General features: G+C 55.4%; 1 long non-coding RNA gene across 4 annotated transcripts; it reads right to left on the bottom strand.

Annotated features, from left to right (window-relative positions):
• Positions 1-13,079: 13,079 nt before the first annotated feature.
• Positions 13,080-24,009, bottom strand: LOC112977754. 4 transcript variants are annotated; one of them, XR_003257631.1, is made up of 5 exons: positions 20,571-24,004; positions 15,380-15,473; positions 15,056-15,112; positions 14,617-14,676; positions 13,080-14,416 (listed from the first exon to the last, which is right to left on the bottom strand). It is a non-coding gene; the product is annotated as an uncharacterized LOC112977754 (long non-coding RNA). The 4 variants fall into 4 exon arrangements; XR_003257630.1 differs by lacking the exon at positions 15,380-15,473 and having other exon boundaries at positions 20,571-20,813; positions 21,496-23,994; XR_003257629.1 differs by having other exon boundaries at positions 15,056-15,473; positions 20,571-24,009.
• Between the last annotated feature and the right edge of the window lie 3,920 nt (positions 24,010-27,929).

A 27,929-nucleotide genomic window follows, 5' to 3' on the forward strand; every position in this document is an offset into this window, starting at 1 on the left:
TCTTCCGCACACCCCTGCGGGATTTTGATTTCGTGTAATGCCTCATCTGTGGCCTAGATCTTCGTAAGGGTGCTGCAGAGGATCGACCAAGGTCCATCCAGACAAATGTCCTGTTTCCAAGATTTGCCCAAAAAGGTGCCTAGGAAAGAGAGCAAGAACAGGGTGATTATATATACTTCTCCCAGTACCCTCCCAGCCTCCAACCGTTTGAAGGATGGGAACTTGAGAGCGAGATGTCAATTCCGTGAATATGGTAATGGATTTCTCTTGAATGGAGATTCAGTAGTTTCTTTTCCCAGTCTCCCTGTGACCCCGTAATACCCATTCCTTCCGGTGGCAAGGACATGCACAGGTCAGCCCGTGCTGTGAGAGGAACCAACTTCCTTCTGTTTGTTTTGCATCTGGCTCCTATTAGTTTAGTTTGATGGCCCCAAATTCTCATACTGGAAGGGATCATGAATGGTCCTTCCTACCCATCCTGCCTGTGCCATGCAGAACATATGGATCTACTTATCCTTCTCTTCATGTCAGCCTCCCAACTCTGAGCTCTTCAAAACAGATCTAAGAACGCGGATAGCATTGTTTTAAACCTCCAGTTTCCTACAGAATGTGATGTATCCATTTACAGAGGGCTTTTATGGTCTCTAAAGCCTCCCATGGATTAGCCCACAATTGACTGTATAAACGTTTTCTCCATCCCACATCCTGCTTCCATAATGTGTCTCATACTCACTTCTCTGTCCTTTCACTCAGTCCAAACATCCTGGAAAAGCCTCTAGCTCTCCTAGACAGCCTTTCTCAATCCCTTTCCCCAAACCTCTCTAGCCCCTGCCAGGTTGCAAATAAAAATCAATCAGCCAAACACAGCCCCCAAATTCTTGGAGACCTGCCCACAAGAGAGAGATTCATGTGTGTTTCTTTCTAATTTAACCACCAACATGTGTACTGCTGCTTTGCTGTTGACCTAATGCTTCTGCTGTTGCATAAAGGTTGGTCTGTCTTCAGCCATCTCTCCTCCTGCACATTTCAAGTGCTCTCCTTTCTCCCCTCAGCTGTCATCTCAAGCAGCCTTGCTGCTGAAGGAGGTGGGCGGGAGAACACGCACCGCGGGAGATGGCTGATCTCCCATAGCACTTGTGCTCGGAGATGGGAGAACTCAGCCGCGGCATCCTCCTCCAGCTCTCCTTGGCGCGTTAGGGAGAAAAACCCCAGCCTCTGCCGCCTGGCACGTGTGCGGTACACTAGCGCTGGTGCGCGAGCTCTGCGGCTTGCGGAGTGCTGCCCCGTGGGTAAGGGGGAGGCCGTGCAGGGACAACTGGACGTACACCCCTTTATCTAGCAAGCCAAGGATTTGCACGGGCTGGCGCTCCTCCTGCACAGACACACGACAGAGCCTGCAGAGGAGAGCCAGGCTGCTGCAGCTCACAGCCCAGGGTCTCTGCGTTACCCGCCTTCCCCAGCAGCCCCAGCTCAGGCACCAGAGCTGGCAGGGGCATGGCTGACGCTTGGGAATGGGGGTCCTTCTGCTAGCCCAGCTGTGAGGGAGGTAAACTGAGGCAGGGGTAACCCTCACAGCTGGGGGTGGTGATGGCTAAAACCACAGCACCTGATTTACCAGAGCTTGTGTGTGAAGTGCTACTGATTTAGAGAAGCTGGCAAAAAAGTAAATACAATTCCTTCTCCTCCCTCTGAAAGGAATCATCATTTAAACAGTATAAAAAGTTCTCTGTAAATGTTTAAAACAACAACAGGGTTGGGAGGGGAAGGAGGAAAGACAAACAAGTTTGCTGCTTCAGCTTCACAGAAACAGATCTCACTTTTTGGCAGTGTTTTATGTATCTGGAGGATCCAGCTGCCAACACACTTTGGGAGGCTCCAAATTAATAATCGCTTCCCTATCATCTTCCTCCAAGTGGCTGTAGTTTGGCGTGGGCGCTGCCTTTGATGTCCACGTTTGGCCAGCACCTCTCACCGTAGGATCCCAGTTCACGGCTGGGGCATCTATGCTAGATTCAGTGTCTGTTGGTGCTCCCGATGATGTTTTTGTTTCCCAGACCTAAGGTTCAGGGTGGTCAAAACTCATCAGGAGCCGGGAAGCTCAACAGAGCACGCTGCTGTGGGGCAGCTGACTTGGTACCTTGCCTGGGTGTGATTTGGGCAAGAATCAGAAGCCACTTTCTCCCATGAGAACCTCTCCCAAGAGATGGGGGCTCCCAGTTCCCGACCTGACTGACCTTCCCCAGCTGCCTTGGCAGCTCTGCTCGCACCTGGCTTCTGCCTCACCACAGCAGAAACCCTGAGTGACTCCTGTTTAAATACATAGCTGGCAGCTCAGTTCAGCTTTTTACTGGTGAAGACCTGGAGCTGTATCCTGGTTTGGCTACGGGCTGGGGGGGCTTGGTGATCTGAAGCCCTGGGTATCGTGGGCTGCCGGGGACCCTAGCCGTGAGGCAGAGCCAGTGGCTGCTATTCAGCCTCATTGCGGACCTGACACGCCAGATCCCATGTCACATGCCTGGGAGCATCTGTCCTTTTCTTCAGAGCAGGGCCACTGCCTGCCTGGGGATCCCAGGGGAGGGTGCCAACCTTCTCAAYGCGGGGGAGACCTTGGTCTGGGAAAAAGAGACCTGGGGGAGGAACAAATGAGCACAAGCTCAACGGGGAGCAGAGGAGTACCATGCTGCCTGCCTGAGGTCTCGGCTGGTTGCCAGCCCAGAGTCAGGGCTCTTGTTACTCCTCAGTCCCACCCACTCTGCTCTTGACCAACCCAGGGAAAGGACTTGTGCTCCTGCCCAATCTTGTGTTTGCCACAGTCTCCCGCTGGCCCAATCCTGCTCAGCCCACACCAGGCTGCAGGGTATATATCACCTCAGCACCCATAACAAGGCAGTTGCTCCTTGGTGGGAGAGGTCTTTGCTGTTTGCTGCTCTGGCTGCTATGAGCAACCTGTATTGCTGTAGAGATCTGCTCTGACCAGCTGTATTTGCTCTACAATCTCCAGAATTATGTTCCTGCTTCAACTGCTCAGTCTATTTGCAGTGATGAGCTGTGGTTTGAAGGTGCTGTTTCCAGAGAAGTTCAAATACCTGTTGGATGGTTTGAGAAGCTGACCCTGTTGCTGCTGACCTGTGTTGTGGCTGTACCTCTGTGTGGATACCTGAGTGAAGCTGTATGTGGTGGTTCCTTGTACAGCCAGCTCTGGCTGTTGCTGGAGTACCCTGATCTGAGGCAGAAAGACTGTGAGCTCAGCTGGGTCTGCTTAGCTCCTGAGCAGGGCTGCTCTCCACCCACTTACCTGTCAGCTGCTTCTGATGCCTGGGGCTGCTTGTGATGTGGTGGGGAAGGGCCCTGATCCTACTCTTAACCAAAGCTTGGACAGTGATGTGAGGGACTGGCCTGCTTGGATGATGTCCTGTCTCCCTGAAGTCCAGTTCTGTTAAATCAGTCCCTGCTGCCTTGGATAGCACCAGGGAAAGTTATTGCTGGGGTTTTCTCTGTTTTCCCAACTTCATCTGGCTCCTGTGCAGAACCTACATCAAGATAAAAACCAGATGGATGCAGCATGAAACCTTCCTCCTCTTCAGCAGATGATGTTTGTGACAATGGACTTTGCTTGTATTGTTATTTAAAAAAAAAAGAAAGAAAAACAACCTTGCTTAGCCAAGAAGTGGAAAGGGAAGCTGCAGTTTAGTCTTGCTGAGACCATCTAGCCTGAACCTCATCTGAAATCCTGGGTTACAAATGGACTTTTGCTTTTCCAAGGATCAGGCTTGTCTGACATCTCCAACTTGACAAGCTAAAATGCTGTCATGACTTGCTGGTAGCCAATAATTTAGTCACTGTGCAGTGTTCATGTCAGTCTCCTGGGACTTCTAGTGACCAAAGATGTGATGTGTGTGTCTGTGATGCAATGTGAACTTCACCAAAAGCCTAAAGGCATCTAAACTGTGGTCAACCTGGTGTCACTGCCTTAGGCTTTAGAAGGTCAGCAACACATCTGCTGTGAGTGCTACACACTTTGTGCCTGAAAAATCTTCATGGTCAGGGGAACAGTGCCCCTACCTCAGCAGTTAACTACTGAGAAACTGAGTTATTGGCTGCTGCTGCTGCTGACTGAGCCTGTTTGAGCACATTTTGCTAAAATGATGCACTGAGAAGGTGAAGCTGAACCTCCATCAGGCCTATTGCTGTCAGACAGCTCAGGCTGAGACTGCTGAGCATTAACTGCAATGGGTACTTCAAGAGAAACCTCAGCCTCAATCAGGGTGAAAAAGTAAAAGCATACTGCCTTGACATTGTCTGAAGGCTGCCTTCCACATTGTTACCAAGGGTGAAACCTGGCTACCAGTGAAAACTAGGCTTCAGTTGGGATAAACCTTCCAAGAAACTGAGTTATTGATGCTTCTGACCTTGCTGTGTCCATCTTACTTAAGATATGAGCAAATCCATCCTGTGTTTTGTGTGTTGCTGCTAGAAAAGATGTTGCAGTTGTCCCCCTCAGGCATCCCTCTCCCAGAGGGGTCCTGGCTCTGGGCATGGAATGAGTGCAGCTCCTTCAGCTGAAGGCCAAGACAGTGCATGCTCTGAGCTCCTAGCTACCCTCTCTCCAGGCAGCCAAGGAGGAAGGACTGACTCTCTGACCATCTTCCTGTTCCCAAGCAGTGCTGCTGCTGCTCCTTGAAGCATAGCTGGAGCTCTGCCTGACTGCATCAGCTACCTGAACTGCTCTGCTCACAACTCCTCCAAGCAACCAGGCRCTCTGTACATCAGCCTTTCTCCATTCAAATCTGAGAAGAAACCTGTGGGCATAGCAGAGACACTGTTGCGGGCTCTGTCCTGCACTCGGTTAATACCTGCAGGAGACATTAACCTTCATGGGTGTTGTATACATCTTTCAATACTGCTAATCCATTATGCAGCAGTCTCATAAATACGGGTACCTCCACCTGCAATGTGAGAAACCAGCTCATCCCATGCAACCTCTGTCTGCATCCCTCCTTGCTAGTCAGACTCTGATAGCACCAGGCTTTCTCACAGCTCTAGGGGACAAACCTTATCCCCAACAAGGCCCAAAAGCTATTTCACAAAAAGCCACATTCAAACTCAGTGTGCTGGGTGTAGGCACCTTTTACCATTTCCAGCCCAGTTATGATGGGTACAACAGGCCTGGACAGGTAGCAGGAGGCTGGGCATGGTTTGGCTTGGATGCTGGGGCTGGGAGAGTTCAGCCAAAATATACTATTTCCCACAGTGTTCCGCTTTCTGCAGCTAGCGAAGGGATCTCTCTTTAGCTTCTTTCTCTCARAGGTTTCTAAGTGGTACCGTATGGATGCTATCATTGCATTCATTAATCTCTGTCTGAGCCCCTCGCTCTGCAGAAGTCCCTAGAGGGGAAGGGCTGGAGCAGGATGGGTTTTGCTGGAGCTGAACTCTGGTGGTTTTTCCCCTGGGTTTTCAAGAAGTTTTGTTCCACCCATGAGAAGTGCCAGGCGTCAGGGGAAGATTTGTTTCTTGGCAGCTGTTCCCATTTTGCTCTAGAAAACAGATGCTGTGCTAGGAATGCACCATGACTAAAATTCCTCTGGGCTGCTCAGGTCAAATAGCAATAGGGGAAACGGGGGGCAAGGGAGCAGCTCTGCTCAGCAGAGAGCAAACAGGAGTGCTGAGCTCTATCCCTTTGCCTCCAGTCTCCAAAGCCCAAAAGCAGGAGCCAGGCAGTTTTGAGGCAGAGGAGAGAGTGAGGGGTTAGCAGGCTGCCAACCTCCCGCAGCTGAGCGGGAGCAGCCCTGCAACGCGGGCTGGCACACTTGGGCTCTGCCTCTACCTGCTCTGGGGTGCTGCAGAGCTCCTGGGCTGTCAGCCTCATCCCTTTTGCACTGGCAGCTGATCCCCTCGGAGAACGGATAGTGGCCTCTCCCTGCATTTTGTGGAGGGCCTCGGGAAAGCTTTCAGGATCAGAGGTTTAAGCAAGGGGTGTGATGGGTGGTGACAGTTTGGGAAAAACAAAAGCAGAGAAAGGTTTTGATACTGTCGGAGAACATGACAGGCAAGTTCACAGCCCCTGCAGGCCTCTGGCTTCTTGTTTTCATTCGCCGAACGGGGAAAGCAATCCTGTGTGGTGACAGGGCCACAAACTCTGACCCCGTAACAGAAGGGGCAGAGCTGGAGATGCTGAGAACAAAACAGAAAGGCTAGGCAGGGACCAGGCTGGGAAGGGAGGAGGCAGCCTGCAGGGACGAAGGAAGCCGGGTGCCTCTTGTTTTGGGAGGAGGATGCTGCGAGGCGTCTGGAAACCCAGCTCCTTCAATATGCTCAGCTCAGGCCCCTGCCTGTGGGATGCTGAATGTCCCTCTTGGGTGTCTCCTCCTGCAGCTCACCGCCTGTGAGGGCCCACAGGACACTATGGGGCTGGAGGACTGGGTGCTGGCAGCCCAAAGCMTACATCCATGCCCTCCAAGCCTGGGCTCAAGGAGCTAGGACTGAGGACCAGACCGTGCAGGCCCAGCAAGCTCCAGGGGCCCAGGGCGGGTGGTAGGTGCCATGTGGACGTGGCCCTCACACTCTAGCCTCTCGATGCAGTTGCAAAATGGGTCACCCCATCAAAACAGACCTTTCCTTGTTCCCAGGCAAAAAGAAAGGGTTGTGTGATTTAAAAAAAAAAAAAAACAAACCTGCAGCTGGTCTCTCTAATCTCCCACCAGTGTCTGCATTAACTGTCAAGACAGTAACTTCCTTGATGCTGGGCAATTTTTTTCTGTGCACGCATCCAACTAATCAATTAAGTTTCTCAGCAGCTTCCTCCAGCATTCAGGCTTGGAGGGTGGAATGAATTTGTTATTCTAGGCACTGTTGGAAAGGCATGAACTGTACTAAAAGCAAATTGGTTGCGCTTTCCAAGCACTGACATTTCTCACTCACAGCTTAGCTCTCTGGTCCTCCTCCCTCAGTTCTCCCTGCTCTCGCAGGCACCCCTGGGTGCAGTGCTTGTCCAGCTGCGCCCCTCTTGGACAGAGCTGGCCTGTGGCATGTCTGATCAATGCTACGTTGTCTGCTGCTGCTGTGGGACCGTGGGTTGGGGATGCTCAGTGTCCCAGGCAGAGGGACTGAGGTCTGCCTTGGGGCAGGATCTTCTATCAGTAGGTCAGTTTGACTCTGCTAGGACTTAACTCTTCATAGTCTCTTTGTGCTGAATTGCCTCTCACCTGCTTTCTGAGATGTATCTGTATACCAGCGTTGACTTAGATGTGACATCATCAGACCAAGAGACTTACCCTCCCTCTTTAGCAGCGCATGGTGGTGGCCAGCTGGGTCTCTCAGCAGATACAACCTGGCAGGACTGGGTGCCACACACTGCAGAGTCATGCRGGCCACTTAACCTAGCCCCAGGGTTTGATCTGCCTCTGCATCCCTTTGGATGTAGMCCAGCCTCTGGGGAGACTCAGGTCTCATGAAGTGACATGACCCTGCTGCTCCACGGTGCTCACTGCCAACCAAGTTATTAGTGAGATTGGTTTTGCCCTTYGTTTAGCCCTCCAGGAATAAATCTCCCCTGATGCTTTTCTGCAGTCACTTGCTTTTCTCTTTTTTCCTATTTGTTTTCCTCCTTCCTCATATGCTGTTGTTCCTTGCCCTGCCCAGGCACAGTCCTCCCCACATCAGAGGGAGATGCTGTGTGATATAGTCACATCTTTCCTATTAACCTCAGGCTTTGCAGAGCTGAGCGCTGGGCTGAGAAGCAGAAGTGAAAGGATCCAGGCAGGGTGGGTGGAGGCACCAAGAAATATGGGGGATTTGAGGTGTTCTGGGGGAGACTGATGGCTAGTAGGGAGAAACTGCATCTCCTGCCAACTCGGCTACACCCTGGCTCTCTACTAGTGGGAATGGGGATATGTTTTATCTGTGTTTAGCAATGCAAAGCCTTACGTATGAGAGGGGCAGGACTGCTGGAGTCAGGGGGGCCGCAGAGGTTTGTTAGGAGCTCAGCCAGTTGTGTAAAACTCTCCTTGCTCCCCACACTTCTGTCTGCATCCTTCCAGGCCAAGGAAAACTTGGCCCAAGAAGAGCAGAGCTGTTGTTGTGCTGTTGACTGAGGGGGGCGGTGGGAAGGCACTAGGAGAGGGAGAGGAAGACCCTGCCTTTTGCCATGTGGCATGGCCACAGCTTGAGTCCRGCCCAGATTGTCCACGAACAAGATCTCTTCCATTAGGTGCTGCCTGGCAGCTTTAGTGATGACTCCTCAAAGGCTTCTTTGCAGGCTTGTTGCTCCAATGTGTCATCCTAATTAGAAATCTCAGCAGAGAGGATAAGGAGAAATGGGGTGGAGAGGATAACCTGTGCTTTTAGAGGGTTATCTTTACAGCCCATGTTAGCCAGATGACTTCAGCCGCCTCTGGTCCTGTTCCTATGGCGAGACAAGCTAGTGCTAATGGCATTTCTGCGAGAGAAATCCCATGGCTGTTCTGCTCAGGAAGTAATTTGGTGAACCAGGAAAGAGAACCCAGGACGCCTGCTACCAGTCTTCTTTCCAAGCTGTTACACAATACTCCTCCAGGGTTAACAAACAAAAAACATCTGGGAGTAATCGAAGCTATTTAGGCTCTGGGAAAGCATGGATGGAGAAAGTTTGAAGGAAGCAACTTGAAAGATCAGCGTTGTTAAAAACAGTTTGGAAGCCCTAGAAAATAAACTAGAGTAACATCTACAAAGAGTGAGGAAGTATCAAGAAAAGGATCTAATATCCTCTGAGGAATACAAAGGAGCCAGAGTGAATTATAATGCTTCAGTCTGTATTAAGCTGCAGGGCGTTAAAAATTGCTTTGGAACAAGCAGATCTGCCTTTCCTGTGGTTTCCCCTGGCAAGGGAGCAGAGGGAAAGACCAGGGGTCTGYCTTAAAATCAGCCTGGGGAGTGGAAACTCAGTTTAATGAATGGCAATAGCAGTCCTCCGAAAGCGCAGTAATGCTGATGCCTGCACTGAGAGAGGTACCTGCCAGCGCAGGAGGGGCTGGCTCCAGGACCATGCTGGGCATGCAGAGGAAGTTCAGGGAGAAACGCATCCCTGGCAGGGTGCCATCAGCCAGAGCACAGCTGCGGCAGGGAGGAGTGTGACCGGAGGCTTTGCTTCCTAAGCTGCAGGATGTATGTTTAGGCTGGCCACCGGCATCATAACGGGACCAAGGACAGTTCAGGCAGGTTGCCGAGCTGTGTTCCCTGCGACCTCCTGGGTGGCAGCTCAGACAACCTTGGGACCATCCTCCTGGCCGGGTCGATAACGCAGGGGTGGTGGCTGGGATCCTTGTCTGCAGGGGCATCCGGTTCACAGTGGGGCCTGCAGCGCAGCCGCMTGCTCGCGGGATTTCTGCAGCCCTGACCCCACTCCTCTTGCAGGAACCTTGTGGTGCTGTGTCCCGGTAGTGACTCAGAGAGGCCGCGGAGCCAGCTCTCATCAGGACGAGCCCAAATGAAAATCCCCTCTTCCGTGACCACCGGGAAGGCAAGTCTGTTGCCAGGAAATCTCACTGCTGCTGATCTATAGAAGCTTTAAGGTTGAAGGGCCTGTCTTGGGGTTTTCTGTTCCCTCTTCTCCACCTGCTCCTACTTCTGTCTCTGGCTGGGGCTGGGGTAAAACCCCCAACTTCTCCAAGAGCCCCCGAGACAGGCAGGGTGGAAAAGCAGGCTGGACATGGGGAGGATGGGGGCACCGCAGGAAGGACAACGGGGAAAGCAGCCGCTGCAGGAGCCCTGGAAATGGTTAAAGATTTGGGGAGTCCAGATCTGCCGCATCTTCTGTGACAATCTGGCCTCACCAGCATCCTCGTAAATGAGAAACCGCATAAGCCTCACACTCTATTATTGCTACGGAGCATTAGAGTCTCTCATTTAGGATAAACATTCTCATCTCCAGCAGAGCATGAATAACATTAAATGAGATAGTTAAAATGTTGAGGCCAATTATAGCCCTGGTGTAACTTCAGCAGAGTTACACCAGGGATTAATTTGATCCGGAGAGCTCTGCCTCCTGTTCTGAACTGGGATTCCAGTGTGGGTAATTACATCCTGCCTCCCTGCACTTCCTCTGGAGTTTTAATTGGGTTGAATGGACCAAATCCGCAGCAAGTGTAAATCAATGTAATTGAGCTCTCTCTAGAGAGGAACCCTGCTGATTTACACCCTGAAATCTGGGACAGCTGTTCGCCCTTCCCTCTTCGCCGGGCTCTGGGTGAGGTGTGTGATGCGCTCTGGGACGGTGCCTGGCAAGCCACCTTGTGAAGGGCTCGCGAGGGCTGGCGTCAGAGATGAGGAGGCATCATGGCTTTGGGTGGGTTTTGGTTTCCCTTTGGGTGTTTATGAGGTGATGGTCCCTGGCCAGCGAGGGTGCTCCTAGAGCCCAGGTGTCCAGGGGCTGGAGGCTGGTGAAAGGGCATGAACTGCCCCAACCCAGCCTCAACCTCCATGGGGAGGTCTCCACTTCCGCACCTTTCTTCAGATAGCTGCCAAATTTCCAAACTGCTTGCTGAAAACCAGGAGAGCTCTGCCCTGTGTCACTGCTGTATTAGTGCAGGTCACGTCAACCTGGTTCCCWCCTGCTCTCGGGCTCAGGCCGCCCAGCATGGGTGCACAGCAACCCGCACCCATCCGTCCCTTCTGCCAGAAAACCCCGAACACAAGCTACGGGGACTGACCCTCACCTCCAGGCCTGGATCCCAGGCCAGGCTCTTCATGCGTGGAGACAGGCAGCTGGACTGTATCCTTCTTCCACTTCCCAGCCCTCTTAGTAAATCAGCATTAATGAGGGACATTTGACCCTCTCTTTCCCTGAACAGCCTTAAGAAGCATTTTTGTTCCATGAGATAGTTAAGAAACTTGTAGCAATTTCCTCCCCCTGTTTCTGCTGAAGAGTTTTGTTTTTTTCTTTTTTCTTTGAGAAAAAGACAAGTTCTAGGATGCCAGAAACCTTTAGGATGCACCAGAAATGGGCGCAGAGGAGAGACAGCAGGGTTTCATATGGAGGGCACAGAGCAGACAGGCCGGTCGAGATGGGGCAATGCCAGCCCCAGCTTGCTTGGTCCATCACAGCGAGGACTCCGGCACCGTGTGTGCGACCGAGGCAGGAGGGTCAACTCCCAGAGCTGGGAAACTGCACTCGTTGGCTGTAGTTAGGAATTGAATTGCAAGGCGTTATCTCACTGAGTTGGAGCCTTACGGGGCCATACATCCTCCACAGCCAATTGTACAGAGGGGCGATGGGAGAGGGAAGGGTGCTGGGAACACCCTCCCTCACCGATTTCCAGGCCTTTCTGCTGCTGTGTGGTCCCTTTCCCTCCTCACAGAAAAATGATAAAACYGGAGGGTCAGATAAGCCACAGGGAGCTGGGCCAGCAAGGCTCCAAAGCTTTGGCCCCCTCCTCCGAGCCTGCATGCGATTGCCCGTCCTCTCCGGCAGCTCCCACCCTACCTCCACCGCGATCCCAGTTCAGGCTTAGCCTGCTTGCTCTTTCATTTCCCTTTTGGGTTTTCCCAAAGTATGATTTTAGTGGGGACAGAGATGGAAAGAAGAAGAGGAGAGAGGTCACGTTCCTTCCTTCCTCCCCAAGCGAGCGGCGGGTCTGCGGCAGTGGGACCGCGTCCACGTGCTTTCCCGCGGCATCCCGGCTCCAGGAGCCTGCTAGCGCTCCAGGTCTTGGAGAGCCGCCGCTGACGCCTGTCTGGCCCGTGAGGGCTCTCTATACCCGTTCTGTTTATCTTGCAAAGGGGACCGTGGTTTTGGCCAGCAGTGATGACGGAGTTAATGAGGTTAAGTGAATTCCCACTCCCACCCACTAAGGGCCTTCCGGGACCATCACAAATCTTAGCGCAGACAGCAAACACCCCATCCCGGGCCAGAAACCCTTGTACAGCCGCTTGCTCAAGGCAGACTCACCCACTCTTAACTCAGCCTCTGGCTGCAGCTGACTGAGTAAATAAAGAGCATTTCTCATGAAATCCACCCCCTTGGAAGTCCCCAGACAGGGAGCTGGCCTTTCYGCTGCTCAGGAAACCTTTATCCCCCAAATCTGCAACTCCCCCGTGCAGCCGATTTAGCAAGCGTTGTTTGCACATGCAGGTTTGCAGGGCAGTGACCCTGTTCCCGGCAACACCGTGACATTTTCAGGCTGCTTTCTGCTGTCCCTGCCATCTCCAGCTGGCCCCAGATTCTCCTTCTTGGGATTTTTTATGCTAGCCCAGATGGGGAGAAATATCTGAACTACTGATGTTAAGATCCATAGTGAAATCTGGACTTCCCCCAAATCGGGGATGGCTGTACCTGGCCTGGCCCTGCAAACGGGGCTCCAGGCAGCTAAGCTGAGCGGGGCTACGCCAGGCTCTGCCCTTCGTCTTTGGGGCTGCCTTAGCTCCGGTGTTTGCGTGTCTCTCTTGGGGCTCCTCTCCATCCCATTTCAGACCATGCCTGAATGTGGATCGTCCTTGTTGCTCATCACTGTCCCCCGTCTCCTGCCCTCCCAGTGTGCTGGGAGCAAAAGGCTGTGATTTGGGGGTTGGGAGGGGCATGCCTAAATCTGGCCCTCTGGAAAAAGCATTCACTTTATGCTTCCCGCCTCCCAAAGTCCTCGAAGAGCTCAGTCCTCCCTAGCATCCTTGGACACCCTTGGTCATGTCATGTCCATCCTTCTTGCTCACCATTGAGGACATGGTTTGGATGCTGAGGCTCTTCCCTCTTCTAGCGCTGAGAGGCTCAGCCCTGATATATGCAGTGCAGCTAAGCCCTTGACCTTTATTTTCCCTTAAATCAATACCTAAAAACCACGCTACAGCAATGCAGGCATGTCAAGGGAGTCCAGCTGATTTATATCATCTGAGGAGCTGATTCTGCTTTCGAGGCTTCAGTCCAGATCAGCTTTTGCCTTTCCAGCCCCCAGTCTCTTTGCACTGTCCTCAGTGCATCTACGTTGTATTTATCACCTGACCCCCCCCCCCAAGTCCTGCCGTTATTGCCTCTCCGTCTTATTTTTAATCTGCGACAAAAGGAAGGCTCCAGGTGAAAAAGCAGGTTTATTCTTCCTTAACATAATCATTCCAGTACCAAAAAAAATTTAAAATTGTTAAAAGTGAGTCGAGGTTGTAAAGGCTTAATTAAAAAGCTTCAGGGGAAAAAAAAACCTATTAGGGAAACTCTGTAGGCGTTTGTGCAATTCTCAGCTGTGGGAAACCAAGCTGCTGGGAGCTCTGGTCCTCATGCTTGGCCTTCCCTCGGCGGCGGGGAGCCGACCTGTGCTGCCCTTGGGATGGGGAGATGGTGCTGCCCTTGGCCGAGGGCAGAGCCCGGCACATCCGGGCTCGTTTCCCACCGTCGCCGAACACGCGCTTTCCTTTCCCGGTCGCTGCGTGTTGCACGTGGCCTGTCAATGGTGGTCAGAAGGTCTGCTCAGCTCTCAGAAGGGAGCAGGTTGCCCGTTCTGGGTGTAAAGGGGGTGTATTTGGCACTGCAAACCTGCACCCGCAGAGGTCTGGGTGGTGCGGCTGCGTCCGCAGTCAGGCTTCTGCCATGTAGCGCTTTCGCTCACCAAAACCCGCAGACTTGTCTCCCTCTGCCTCGCTCACATTGGCAAAACCTTTGGGGACTTTGGGATTCTTCAATTCGATTTAAGAGTAAGCCAATGTTTGCAAGTCCAGCGGTCCTGGTGACTGATCAATACATGCTGATAGACTTTTCCCATCAGAACATTTGTTTTTCCAACAGGAAACCGGGTTCTCAAACAAACGAAGGCTTGCGCAGCAATCGTCTGCCTCAGTTTGGCTTTTTTTCAGCAAACAGAAAAGAGGGATATTTTTCTTTATTCTGAAACCAAATTTTTGCGGCTAAATGGAGCCAAAAATACATCTCCCCCCGCCACTTCTCCCAGACATGAGACATCTTTGAATGCCGAAAGCAACTCTTCCCTGCCGCAAATGGACCAAATAAACCCAGCACGAGACCGGTGCTTAGCAGAAACAGATGCGCCTTTAATGCTGTCATCTACAGCAAGCTGCGTCTGCAAACTGATCTTTTATTAACGTATTTATATAGACGGGAAAGCTGCAGCGGGCATGCGAGCCCGAGCGCCGGGAGCAGGATGTCCKCCCGGCTCCCCGGTGGCCCCCCACGCGGAGGCGGCGTTACGGCTGCCGGACGGCATCGCCGCCGCGAGCTGCGTGGGGCTGCCGGCCCCGGTGCCGGTGCCGCGGGCTGCGGGCAGCCGCGTTTCCGCCCCACGCCGCCATGGAGCCCCGCTCCCCGCTCAGTCCCGGGAAGGAAGCCGGGATCGTGTGGGTTCGTCGGCGCGTGGCTAGACGGCGTGGGGAAAAGGTGGCTCGCGGGGGGTTTCCGGACGGGCCGAGGCTGGGACGTGATGGGTGCTGGCCGCAGGGCATGGGAGAGCTGCAAGACAAGGATGAGGGGAGAGCGTTACCCGTTTGCTGGGCTCTGCTGGTGGGCTGGAGGGCGAATATGAAGGACAGCCCCGGCCCCAATTCCCCCTCCGAATCACGTGCCGCCTGCCCCAGGCCAGGCCAGCGTCCCTCCCCCTCGACACCAAAGGTTTGCTCCCGGGGCCGAGACAACAGCGCGATTTACCCTACCTTTGGTGGGAGTCGCGGACGGACAGACAGCCCGGAGCCAGCCCTCACTCCCTGGGGTCGCTGCATGGGACACAAAGTCACATCAGTCCCCAAAAATCACCAGAAAAAGGGGCTTTTCCCTTCCGATCTGCTGGTTTGGGGCTCAACGTGTCTCTCTAATATATCTTTCCTCCCCCCCAGAAAAAAAACCGCTTTCCTAGAGCCTTCACAGCCTCACAGGTAGGCAGGGACCGATAAATCCTGGGCGAAACGTGGAAGATGATGCCATCATCAAAATGCCTGCGGTCCCTGGTGCGCTCAGCGGGGCTGCAACGAGGCGGCAGAGCGGGAAGGCGAAGAGCAAGCTTCACCCCAGGCTAGAGCTTTCTTTCCGCCGTTTCCCCAAATCCGCAGCTCTCCCACTGCATCCCGCCTGGCTTGTTCTCCGCAGCGGTGTTACCTGGTGCGAGGGTCGGAGCCAGCCTCTCTCCTGGTCTCTTCCTCTCCCTCGGGGTGCCTGGAGGACGGAGGGGACGGGGGTGAGACGGTGTTTGGCACAGCAAAAGTCCCCTTTCCCCCGTGTCCCCCCGGCTCTGCCGAGCAGCGTGCAGAGGGCAGGGATGGCCCTCGCAGAGGGACCAAGCACCTTAGCAGAAGCCCCGCGAGGCCTTGCTGCAGCACTGTTTGGCCTCGAAAATGCTCTTTTTAGCCAACAATTCTTTTTTCCTTTTTTTTTCCTTTTTGCCAAAAAATGAATAAATCATGCAAGTCCTCCATCACCCACTCTTTCCAACCAGCTGTCTCTTTATCACGGCCCGTCCTTCCCCTGGGCTTTGGAACTGGGTCAGTGAATGAAATCCAGCAGCGGCCGCTTCCCCCTGAAATTCATAGAAAGCAGATACGGCCCCCGGGCGCGTTCGGGCGGTCCCAGCGCCGTCTCGCCGCGCTCGGAGCGGGGCGGCTGCGGGAGCGGGCGATGCCCCGGTGCGTGGGCATCTCTCGGAGGCGCCGGGGGCTCTGCCAGCCTCGCTTGCCCGCAGCCCCCTCCCGCGCCAGGGCTCCTGGCTGTGGTTTTAGAGAAACCTGCCGGGGGGCACCGGGAGCCCGAGGGATGCTGCGGTCCCAGCACGCCGCGGGGACCTTCCCCAACCGCAAGCAGAGAAATAGGTAGCTCTAGAGCAGAGTTCGTTTCTGTTTAGGGAACGTGGCTGAAATAGGTCCAGGAATCTCCTTAAACTACCAAAGGAGCCTTGCAGAGAGCCGAGAAGCGGGTACGACCTCTCCACCCCTCCTCACACCCAGCTGGCTTTTCCACTTTTAAAGTATTGCATTTTTCAGTGCTAAAATTTGGGGTCACTTTCAATAACTCACTCAAAAATCAGGCGAAAAAGCCTGAGACGCACTCTGAGTCACTGGCATGTTGTTACCAAGGACACTAAGGTTCCTGATTTTGAAGAAGAGATTAATTACATCCTACAAATAGACATTTTCGCTGCATTGAAGAGCAGCGAGAGCTGGCTGTTTTAGCGGTGCTCGTTATGTATCAGCAGGTAGTGTTGTGACAGATGTAGGAATCCAGTCGTATTGTCACTTGGGTTTAGTCATCGGAAAGCTGTCTTCCCCGGGTCAGCTCCTAGCGAGGATTTGTAATATTTACATAGCACTTGGGGCCGGCTTCTTTATTGCCGGAGTCTGTATTCACTCGTCAGTCTCTCATTATGCATGTGCCAGTATTAATTGCATTTAGAAATGAGATTCGAAAGGCAAAGCGAGAGCTATTTAGCCCCCCATTCAGCCTGAAAGACAGCAGCCTTCTGTGCGACAGCTCTCGAGATGTTCTTGTGCTCGGCTTTCTCTCCAGCTGAAAAGCAGGTGTCGGAGCGAGCTGGTGTCGGAGCCACTGTATCAGCACYGCCTTTTGTGCATGCCCAGACATTTATATAACAGGCGGGATAATGACTCCGCAGAAGTGGTACAGAATTGACCCTTGGGATACTGGATTAAAACGCGGCGAGGGAGAGAGTCGATCCGCTCGCTCGCTCTATATGTGCAAGGAGGAAGGTGGGCTAAAGCCAGGGCTTGCCTTGTCTCCAGTAGAAGGAGGTGGGGGGTTGTTTTCTTGCTGCTTGGTTTGGGAGTTATTTATCGGCTTGGCTGTGCCTGCAGCACTTTGGAGCTGTATTTGTGGCCTCGCTAATGTATTTAAAGTCATACAGAAATTCAGCTGACACTTGTCTGTGCATGCCTGCTGCGCGCTGATTGCTCCAGCCYGGAGGTGCAGAGCCGTGCGCCGCTGCTCTCGGCTGCCAACCGTGCCTGGGCGATGGAAATGAGGAGGTCGTGTCCTGCTTCCCATAGAGGCCCGGGCTGGAAGGGTACATCCAGACGATGTCAAGCTACYGGCTCTGTTTTCTCCAGCCCGAGGTGCAAAGGGGCTGTTCCTGCCTTGCCACAGGGGGTGAGGGGCACCCCGAGGGTGTCCTTGTTGGGAGAAGAGCACGGGCACCCTCCTGGGGCTGGAAAGGCTCCCTCTCCCCACGGGCTAGGTGGAGCCCAGCAGCCCGGSCTCCCCGTGCAGACCCCTTTCCGAGGAAAATAACCCTGCTGGGGTCCTGCAGGACTTATGTCCACCCTGTCTTGAGAGAGCAGCAGTAAGGGTAAATCCGCATTTCTCTTCCCCAAAGTCCCTCTTTGCTTTGTCATAGTCTGGCTCGTCCCCACGAAGCCCCAGACTTGTTCCCTCTCCAAGGACCTCTGTGCGGAGGACGTCTCCTCCTTGCAGACCTGCCTCTTCCAGGCATCCTCCTCTCTGCACTCCCTCGGGCGATCTGTGCCCTGCGTCCCCCCATGCTGAACCAGGACCGAAACCAAATCCTAGGCTCTGTGTCACATCTCCGTCTTCCCGAACCCACGTATCGCTYGGGAGCAGCCCATAAACAAACACCTCTGAAAAGGCAACGTGCTCCAGCAGGAACAGGGCAGGGGAAGAACATGAGAAAGGCAAACAGAGCAGCTGTCCATAGGCAGCCCTGGCCCCGGCCAGGACGTTCTCACCGAATAGTACAAAAAAACAAAGAATAAATCACCGCTCGTTGAGCAAACGCAAGCTCTGAAGCCCGAGGAGTCGCACCTTGGCCTCCCCGGTCCTCGATGGGGAGGTTAGCCCAGGTTGGCATTTCGGTTTGCCTTTCACCTCCAGCGAGGGGGAATGGCAGAGCTGCAGCTGGGGTGTTAGGAGGGACCCTCCAGGCCTCTCCTTTCGAGCCAGTGGTGTTCGGCCAGCTCCGGGGTCCAACGCTGACCCCACGGGCTCAAGGCTGAGCAGCCCAGCCCTGCGAGCGCGGGCCAAGGGCGCCCGGGGCTGAAGGCAACTGTCCCTGGCAGACCCCAGGCGTATAAATAGAAGGCAGGAGGTGAAGGAGGTCAAGTGAGCAGGGGATTTTACATAATCTGATCTTGCCTCTGCTGTTCATTTGTGCCCAAGCGTGTCCTTYGCCCAGGACGCGCGCCCTGCTCCCCACACGGGAACGTCAGCGCCAGAGGGACGTTCCTCCACCGAGGCAGCTGTAGCCCATGTAAAATGCGGACTCCTTTCTTTTTCTTCACTCTGTGCTGGTTTTCAAACAGAGACATCTCTAATCCATGGGTCTAGCCTGATACTGCCGCCAAAACAGCGCAGATGTGATGGAAATCCTGTTCGTAGGGCTGTTTATGATCYGAAGAGGCTATCTTCCCTCCACCGTGTCCCTCCGAAGCCTCCGTTCAGTCTTCCCTGGTTGCTTCCCACCCTTCCCCACAAGCCCTGATTGACATCCCTTCTTTCTCTTACTCCTGTCGCTTTTGTTTTCCGAAATACGAAAGGCTGGAGACAATTCCTCTCCTAGTACAAACCTGTCAGTGAAACTGCACTGGTTTGTGTCAGCACAGAGTGAGGTGGGTAGACGGATGTCCAAAAAGGAGCAACTAGAAAACCTGTTGCCTTTCCCGCACAACTGGGCCTGTTCTCGGGTACAGACAGGCTGCCGAAGCAGATGGGATGTGGCCTGCTGGTCGTGTACTTTCGGGAGCCAGTGGTCTTTAACAGTGAGAGCAATTAATCACCGACAGGACAAACCTAGCCACGTACAGCTTCTCTRCGGGCTGAAGTCTGAGCCAGGGCCAGACGCCTGTCTGAAAGCGGCAGCGTGGCTCAGGGGAAGGCTCCCCCGGCCGTCGCACCCGCGACTCTTCCCCGCGGGCACCACGCCATGGTGGAGAGCCCTTGCGCGGGCCACCTCCGCGGTGCGGAGTCCATCCTCGAGCTCCTGGTCCGGCACCAGCACGTCCCCTCCCCGCGCCCCAGCCTCACTGCCACCGCATGGCTGTCACACACCGGCCGCTCCTGCCGCACGGTGATGATGAGGATGGTAGGCAGGTGCGAGGTCGGAGCAGGCTGCAGGGCCCCGGTTTATAGTCGTGGTGGAAGGGGTGCTGGTCCTGCCCCGAGCGAGGACATAGCCAGCTCGGCCCCCATGTCCCACTGGCCCCAGCTTCTCTGTCTCTAGGCTCCATCCTACCTCCTCATATGATTTTTATGCTTTCCCCCGGCTTGCTCCCATCAGCAAGGACGCTATCCCTGCGGCTCACACAGAAGGTGGCTCCTTCTCTGGCTACGTACCCAGCCTGTGCGTGCGGCCGGTGCTCCCCACTCGCCCTACAGCTTCCTGGACGGACAGACCTGCAGGCCATCAGCTCTGCCAGCCTCTTGGTCCGCCTCCGTAATCCTTCTTGCAGCCGTCTCCCCCAGAGACAGCCTCCGAGTCTGCAGTGGGAGCATGTTCGCTCCRGCAATTAATAAGTCTTTAATTCGCCCTTGGCTGCAGGTAGCAGGGGAAGGACCGGAGGTCACGCAGGCCAGGAGATGCCTTCCCTGCTTCGAATCTCCGTTCTCCCTCTCCTGCCTTAATTGGCTCATTAAGTGCCAATTTGACCTCCCCACTTTCAGATGTCTCCAGTCTCCGCTGGTAAATAGATTTGTGCRTCTACAGCGGAAACTTCTCGGAGCAGAGCCTGGCTTTGGAGAGGGCTGCGGTGCTCTGCCGTGGCGGAGAGCTTGGAGCAGCCCACGCGGGCAGGAGGGGGCCCAGGGGCCGTGCGCTCCGGTCACGGCTCGTCGTTGCCTTGCTGCGGGACTGCAGCAAGTCCCTTCCCATCTGCTCCCTGCTGTCGCTGCGGAGCCGGGGTGTGCGTGTGTGTGTGTGTGTGTGTGCGTGCATGTGTGTGTGTGCGTGAGCCCAGGCAGCACACAGCACGACAGGGCCACAGCTGCATGGTGGTGGCTGCAGGCTCTTTTGAGGTCAACGGGGCTCRGGAGAGCTGGTGCTTGGCTGATGCTCGTGAGCATCCTGCGTACCAAGACCCTCGCACAACTCCCCGTACCCAAGGGGCCTGAGCAGGACCCGTGGCTACTTTACACCAGGTGAAGGTTTGGAAATTCAGCRTTGATGGGGTGTCGCTGGCAGCCTGAACGTGTCCCCGTGCCTGAGAGCACTGTGCAGTCTGCTCCCAAGCTGAGGCACGAAGACAAGAGCATGCAGCTAAGCTGTTCATCTGGAAAATTAGCAGGGTGCTGGGCTGGTTTGTTCAGGAAACCACCACTGCCTTGATCGGCACATGCAAAGGGTTCAGGCATTGCAGGGGTTCAGCCCTGTCCCTTCACGCCAKGAAGGGAAGGGACCGATCCTGCACTTTTCCTTGCTTGCGCTAGTATAACTGGAAGGAGGCAGCAGCCCATCGCACATTAGGCTCCCTCTGCCCAGCACAAGGCAGCATTGCCTGGTGTCTCCCAGAGGAGCAAAACTGGAAGGAAACCAAGCATCTCCAAGCATGGATYCTAGGCTGAATAGCAAGATCCTCCACCCCTAGGCCTCCCTTACCCCTCGCATCCGCAGCCATGGGGCCCCCAAAGAGACGGGAAGGGCAGGGGGAGGACATACGGTTCGACTTTGTTGAAGAAGCGGCGCCGCAGCATCACGATCAGCGTGCCGATGAGCAGGACGGTGGTGCACATGGCTCTTCCTCCATCACCACGTAGCGCTGCCGGCCTCTCACATCCCTCCCGGAGGCTGTTTGGGTGCAGGGTCTCCTCGCTGGGCCCTGGCTGTCGGCTGTGCCCGATCCACACGCAAGCCTTGTCTGGCGGACTGCTCTGCCCGGCAGCCACCCGAAGGCTCTCCGGGCTGGTTTTAGGAGGAATTAGAGCAGGATCAGATGTAATTAACAGGCAACAAATGAGGGCGCTTTTCTCTGACCTTCGGATGGGAGGGAGCAGAGCGGCTGCCCCGTGACCTCTTGAGCACTTAATTGGCTTTGGCTTCCCATGCGCCCTCCCTGCCTGGCCACTGACTCATGCCATGGCCAGGCCGACTCCGGGGGCAATTTGTGGTGGACTGAGCCTGTTTCCATCCCGTCCACCCCTGGATCTCCCAGCCCATCTTCCTGCCCCCTGCCAGCCCTGCCGGCTCCCATCACATCCAGGGCCGAACGCTGCCCTTTGCTCCCCCCTTGCACAGGTGCCTCCCTCCCCTCTCTGCCCACCTCCATTTCCCCACTCCTCTGCTCTCTCTTCCTCTCTGGCCAGGGCTGTCTCCTGGTTTCCCTCTTCCCACCAGCCCTGCCTCAACCCGCTCCTCCCTTCCCCGTCTCCGTTAATCTGACAGGCTCAGGCCTGTGTGTAATTCCCCATGGACGCGTCTCAGCCAGYTGATCCCGAGACCTTGTCTGCATCCTCCCCTCCCCGGTGCTCTGCTTRCCTCCTCCTTCGCCCTCTCCCAGCACCCAGCCCCGAGGCAACATGCACAGCTCTCCCTTCCAGCCCCACGGTCTCTTCCCAGACCCCAGAGCCGGTTTTCAAAGTCTCACCTGGAAAATTTTGTCTCCCCCTAAGCTGCTTCCTTTTTCCCTGTCCATGGGCAGGGAAGTGCTTTGACACCTGCTGTCCCAGCTCAGCCCATTCTGATGCCAAATGCTTCTTCTGGAGTCTAGCAACTTTGTGGGTTTAGGTTTAAAAAGAACAACCATGAAAGAAACCTCTGTAAGAGAGAGAGAAGGGAAAACACACACATATATGTGCCCACACATGTTCAGGCACAGGCACCACATGCTTAGGGGTTAATTTTGCGCGAAGGGGGTCCTGGCCCTGGTCAGAGCCCCAGGAGCAGGCAGGGAGCAGCGCGCACTCGCTTCCCCAGGTGGTCCCCCAGAATAGGGTTTCAAAACCAGGACCAGATCCAAGCATCCCAGATCAGTCCAGGTTCAATAACTGATCGGGTCTGAACCAGAGGCAAGGCAGACCTTGCAGAAGAGCCTGGCTTTAGACCCATGTCCAGCCCAGGCTGGAGAAGCCCTCCAAGCCCAACGATGTGACTAATCCCCACGCGGTGGCAACAGCATCTCAGAGTGCTCTGAGTCTGGAAAACAACGGCCGCAAGCAGCCTTGACACGTCAGTAAAACAAAATCCCTCTTAGCCCATCCAGTAAACAGCCCCTTCCCTGAACTGGGAGGTCAGACGGGGGCTGAGGGAGCAGCCTCGGTGCTGGCACCGGCAGGGTGGGAAGCCAGAGCCTTTGGGAACGCAGTGGAGGAAACATCTCAAACGTCTCTTCCAGCCAGAAATGAGAGTGAATAATTTCTTCCCGAGCGGAGTGACAGGCTGGAGGGGTGCGGAGGCTGCCTTGCGCAACGTGGCCCGGGGAGCGCCCAGGCGCTCGGCCGCGCAGACCTCCRGCAGGCGCGGGCGCTCGGAGGGGTGCGGAGCCCAGCACCCCGCTCGGCCGCTCCGCAGCGCTCTGCGCTCCCAGGAGCACGTTTTGGTATGCTGTGAAGCTGTTGGAGCCAAATAAACAGCAACTGCTSGCCGAGTTGGAGCCCAAGAGGCTAAAAGGACCTTCTTTTCCCTGGCAATAGGCAGCGTGGCTTTTGCAATCTCCACGAGGACATTGCCGCTGGAAAGCTCTTCTCCCCTCGCTCAGACCCAGCCGGGGCTGGCACCAGAAAGCTCCCTGCTACGGTCCCCTCTCGTGTCCCAGATGCATCTGAGTCCCTGAGAAAGAGCAGCATGTTGGAGAGTCACGGAAATGTCTCCCTCATGGACTCATTTATAGCTTTCCCACCTCTGTAAGCAAACGGAAGACCATAACGTGGACTGTCCTCACTGCGTGCCTCAGGCTGAGATGGGAGGATGTAGGCAACTCCTGGCAGTGTCTAGCTTTGCAAGGTGGAAGGACGTAAGCTCAGAGCTCATCAGAGGCTTTCCTGGCCTCGTATCATCCTCCCAGATACTTGTGGAAGTCCCGTGCCAGCAGCAGAGCCACAGATGATGTGGGTGCAAGGGAGGGTGAGCAGGTCCTGCTCCCCCGGCCACAAGCAGGGATATCCACTTTCTCCCCACAGCCAGGCGGGTCTCCCGTCCCTGCCACCCTGCTCTCCAACCCAGGTATGGATGTGCTGGTCCGGCAGAAATGATCCCTGGAGCCTCTCCGGGTGCCAGAAGGAGCCCGGTGAASGGAGTTCACCCACCGGGGAGCGAGCTCTAAGTGCCTCTTCCTCCACTTATTTGGCATTCAGTAAACTCGCTGGATGAAGCTTGCTGTGCGCGGGAGCATATCAGTTCCCAACACGCTTGACTGACACGGAGAGATACTTGGTTCAGAGGCAAGGTAATGTGAGCAGATTAGTTAATGCTTCTTGCCCTAGCCCTTGAGAGCAGGGCTGGAACAGCAAGACAGACTTAATGGGTTTTGAAGGCTTTTCTTTTTAAGATATGAATCAATGAATCTGTATGGGGAGCATGGATAATGTGACCGGAATAAGAAACAGGGTTTGTCTTTGAACCTGAGCTAGGTCCCTGACAGTGTTTACTTCATGTCCTGGCACCAAATGCAAGATGACATGAATATATTAGCTTGCTGGTTTTCCTCAGCAACCCCTGCCACGCTCAGACCAGCTTCAGAAAGGAAAAGAGCAGCAAAGAGAATCTGTTTGGAAGTGTCGACTTGTTTCCCAATAACCCTGTCATCCTCGCTTACAGCTGAAGGGTCCGGCTCTGATAGGGGCTGCGTTCGTGACTCCGGCGCAGGGCTGGGCGGCGCGGTGGCGAATTCCTCTCCCTCCTGCGGCCGCCCCCGTCCCGCCAGCCAGGGCTTGGGTTCCCTCCGTCGCTGCAAGTTGCATCACAGAGTTTCAGTTCCCGAAAATCTCCGGGTGGGACTGGGGGTTTTGCAACAGTTCCCGGGTCGGCTTCGTGGTTAGCACCCTCCCGGGCTGCCGCAGCCGCTTCTCCCCGTCCCGGCCCTGCCTGTGAGCACCCGGGTGGCAGGGTGTCCGTGGGCGAGCCGCCACGCAGGCAGCTCCTGGCGCGGCCCCGGAGCAGGTCTCCGCACGCAGCCCCACAGGCCTCTCTGCTTCCTCTTGTTCCATTGGATTTCCTAATCCCCTCTTCTTTTTTTTTTTTTTTTTTTTAATTGTGTGGGCTGGTAGGGTTTGGGGGGTTTTCTTCTGGAAAGTTGAGACAAGCTTTGAGAAGGCCACGGGAGGCTGCGCTGTCCCTCCGATCTCACTCACTGTCCTTTCCTGTGCCCACGGCAGCCAACGGGACCAAAGTCCGGCTCTGACACTGAGCATCTTCATCCAGTACTCTCTTTCCAGGAGTTTCGGCAGTGTTGTCCACCCCTACATCCGCCACCGTGTCCCTGCCCGGCCACGGGCCCCCATCATGGCTCCCCTGCAACGTGGCCCCCTCGCAAGTGCCTCCTAAGCTGATGTCCCTGGCAGACCGCCCCATGGTCTGGGATCACGCGAGGGGTGGGTTGAAGGTGCCAGGTGACCCAGGAGCAGCCCGTGGGAGTGGGGTCCCCTCTGGAGAGAGGGTGGCGGCGGGGTCTCAGGGGCAGGGTTCGACTCAGCGGTTTGCTTCGCCGGCGCCGCAGACCTTGGTCCCTCTGCAAAGCTGCATCAGTTGGGCTTCTGCCCGTTTGGGAAGCCGATGACCCAGAGCAGATGAAACCTATTTCCATTTAAGAAGGAGAGTCTGTCTGGTTCGGTTGAAGTTCATTCCCCACCAGCTTCGGCAGCGTCGCATGAGGTCTGGTTTCAATCAGAAGAGGAATGTCTGCCCAGGCGCTGTGCTACGCAAACAGCTTGGGTTTCAGTTCCCCGGGGCTAGCCAGGGCCAGGCCAGGGGGGACAAGCTCCCGGCGCTGCGACCACTCTGGCCTGGCTCTTTCCAGCCGCGCTAAGGATGCAGAGCTGGAGGGAACCCTTGGAGCAAGGGGTCTCCCTCTGCTCCTGGCACTTGTGAGTGAAGGTGTGTGCCAAGGTCATGGGTGATGGCTAGTTGATTAAAGCAGAGTCCCACTGCGTCCCACGCAGGCTCACCACCTCCTCGTGGCCACCAAACAACCACGCGGTGCTGCTGAGCTCTCCATCCCCTGCACGGCACGACCCRGCCAGGCAGGCCATGGACAGCGATGCAACCTGGGCCTGATCCAGGGAGGTCCTGGTGGCTTTATAGCCCCTTTTAACCTCCCCATCGTGTTTTCCTTCAGCTGGTTCCTGCTGCAGCACAACCGACAGCTCGCCTTGCCATCCCCCCCCCCGCAGCCCAGCCGAAAGCCAGGGCGTGTGGGCAGAGCTGGAGCATCAGGTTTGCACACAGCTCTCCTGGGAGCAGAGAAGCCGGGGGAAGGAAACCTGCAATAAGTACAGAGCATTTATACAGGCTTTAGGCTAAATCCTTGCCTCCCGGGCGGCTGGCTGTAGCAGGCACTGCAAAGCCGTTTCCTAAAGTCTTGTTATTCCTTTTCAGGCCAGGGCTTCCCAGCTGGCAGCAGGGCTGTGTTAGAGAGAGAGGGAGAGAGAGGGAGAGCGGCATTGCRGCGCGGTGGGTGATGCCAAGCGAGTCGGTCCGGTGACGGGGGCTTCGCTTCAGCAGCCTTCAGGGCCACCAGTCCAACATGCCTGGGCGGCTGGGTTGGTGGGGTCTCTGGGGGGGACACGAGAGGCTGGGCGCAGGGGAAGGACGGAGGAGGAAGGACACCTAGCCATGCATGCAGGCACCTTCCTGCAATACCCCACAGGATGCTGACGGGAGCAAAAATGGCAAAGAGCCACGTCASTGACTTATGCCTACCGCGCTATGCGCTTCCAAGGAAAAAGGGGCAGGAGTCAAGGCTGTTCCTCCAAATACCTTGGGCTTCCCCACGCAGATGCCTTCAGCCTTCRTTTACTTAAAATCCCAGGGCTGCTCCCCCTCTGACYAGGTTGCCTGGTGTCCTGAGGGTCTGGACAAGAGGTCCTCTTCAGCCTCATGCGTTTACATCAGTGCTAAAGTTGGGAGCCCTGGGCAGCCCCTGCAGGTCCCCTTTGCTTCCCCGAAGCTTGTGGGCTCTCCCTGCCACCCTTCCCATGTCCCCCCAAGCTCTGCCTCCTGGAGCACCTCTGGCTGCCCGGTGCCCGGGATGCGCCGGGGCCGGGTGTCGGGCTCAGCACAGGCACCGGTACCAGCGACCGGGGGGCCCAGGCTGGCCGTCCCCAGCGGCCGAGGGGTCAGATTTGGGGTTTGGGCCGTAGCCTCAGAGACGGTTAGCGGAGTCAAGGGTGGGGATGTGCCATCAGCCACATCCCACACGCCTTGGAGCTGGAGCCTCGGTTTTCTGCCTTCACCTCCCACTCGAGGATCGGGAGCCAAGTACATTTCTCATTGCACCCGGCGTGTGCGGGGAAGCGGAGAGGCAATGTGGGAGGGCAAAGGGGGAGCGGGAGAAGCTGGCGGCAGGGAAGAGAGAGCAGCAGGCGTTTGCAGACCGAGCATGGACACAGGCCGGTGCAAGCAGCGGTTCAAAGGACCTGGAAACCCGTCGTCACCTCCTGCAGTGGTGAAAATGGAGAACGGCTTGAAAATACCCTTGATCTTTGCCTGCYGTGCAGAAGCTGAGAGAGGAGCAAGCTCTGCCTGTCGCCGAGGCTCGCTCCGTGCAGCGCCTTGCACCAAAGGGACCGATCCTTCCCAGCACCCTGTGATACCAGAGCCCGCCACGACTCAGTGGCTGTGGGCGATATAGATCGGCTGGGGCGTTATAAGACGTTGCCAGCTGGCTGGYGGTACAGCCCCCTGCCAGGGTTTTGCAGCGATGGTGTCAACGAGCATCTTTTCTCCTTCCTTCTGGAACAGTCACATCCTACCTCTGAGCCCTCAAGAGCAATCGTCGCAGGAAACCATGGAAACCGGCCACTGCCACGTGGCAGCGTGCGGCTGTGCTCATGCCCCTGGTTTATGTCCAAGGTCTGGGACAGGACAGAGAAGTTCAGGGTTGTTGGGTTTTGTCTGAGGTCTTCAGCCAGCTGGTTTGTGTGAAACATCTCCACCACCGTGTTGGTCACGGTTGCTTGTTTGCAAAACTGCTTCCTCGTGCTGGTAGGAGTCATGCACATGCAAGTCYGGGTGGGCTCGTGCCAGATCCAGAGGCAACGTCGCCGCAGAGGGRGCAAAAGCAATCTCCCTATGGAAAGGATTGGAGACTTCTCATTTCCTGCTGCTTGCTCAACTTTCAGAGTGCTGTCACATGTGTTTTTAATGAAAAATGAGGCTCTTGACTCAAGGCCCCTTGACTCCTCAAGGCAGGGAGTAAGGGAAAATACTCATTGCAGCCAGGTTTACCATATAACTAGTCACAAGACTATGAGCAAGGTGTTGTCCAAGATACAAGGCATGAGAGCTTCTAAGAGAAGAGCCCTTTCTCTTTAAACATGCAGCAAATAATAAACGCTCTACCTAGATAATTGCATGAGCTCTCCTATTTGTCATAATTTGAGTTTTTCCTTTCCAAATGTGCTAACACTGCATTGCAGTTTTGCTCTGGTTTGAAACCGGATTTAAATGCGGTGCGTATTTCCCTGCATTTTTAGGGGAGGATGAAAGGCTTGGACATGTGAACCATCCTGAACTGACACGGGTTTCTCATGGTGGCCACCTTGTGCCATTGCATCTCATGTTTGAGCTSAGGCTCACCAGTGCTAATCCCGGTGGCTGATGAAGAGCAGACAAAGCGAAGCTTTAACCTGGCTGATGACGATGTGATGGTTTTGAAGCCAGTGCYGTTGTGATAGAGGTGACCTGACTGATTCCTTGGAGGTGCAGGGCTGGCAACGCGGGCTGCGCTCACCCGCTGCTGCGTTCAGCAGCTCTCCGCCAAGCAGAAGCAGGACTGCAGATCGCGTGAGGGCTCCCAGCCTCTCCCGGGGCCACGCTGGGAGGATTTCCAGGGAGGAAGCTGTGGGCAGCATCTTCTCACGCCTT

Source organism: Apteryx rowi, unplaced genomic scaffold, assembly GCF_003343035.1.
Source record: "Apteryx rowi isolate R43461 unplaced genomic scaffold, aptRow1 scaffold_86, whole genome shotgun sequence".
NCBI lineage: Eukaryota > Metazoa > Chordata > Aves > Apterygiformes > Apterygidae > Apteryx > Apteryx rowi.